Consider the following 408-nt stretch of genomic DNA (forward strand, 5'->3'; position numbering starts at 1 on the left):
GGCTGAGTGGTTAAGACGATGTACTAGAAATCCTTTGGGGTCTCCCCGTGCAGATTCGAATCCTGCCGACTGCGCACTTAGTTGACAGCCATGAGGATAAGTGGCAGTGCATTTTTCTTTCATATCCCTCGCACAGATATGCGAAATGTCCAGTCCCTCTGAAATGGAGAAACACACCGCAGGCGCTTTTTGTATTCGGGCTGCAGTAGTCGCCATAGATGAGCCAGTTCCACGCCGTGATCATATAGTGGTTAGTACTCTGCGTTGTGGCTGCAGCAACCCCGGTTCGAATCCGGGTGACGGCATCATTTTGCCGTTGAGCAATGGGGACAGCTGAACCCTTTTTTCCACCTCATCCTTCAGCTGGATTTTGTGTTTGAAGCTTGGCCTGTGCTGATCACCACCAGA

The sequence above is a fragment of the Sinocyclocheilus rhinocerous genome, unplaced genomic scaffold (genome assembly GCF_001515625.1).
Source record: "Sinocyclocheilus rhinocerous isolate Xijiao unplaced genomic scaffold, SAMN03320098_v1.1 scaffold21644, whole genome shotgun sequence".
Lineage (NCBI taxonomy): Eukaryota > Metazoa > Chordata > Actinopteri > Cypriniformes > Cyprinidae > Sinocyclocheilus > Sinocyclocheilus rhinocerous.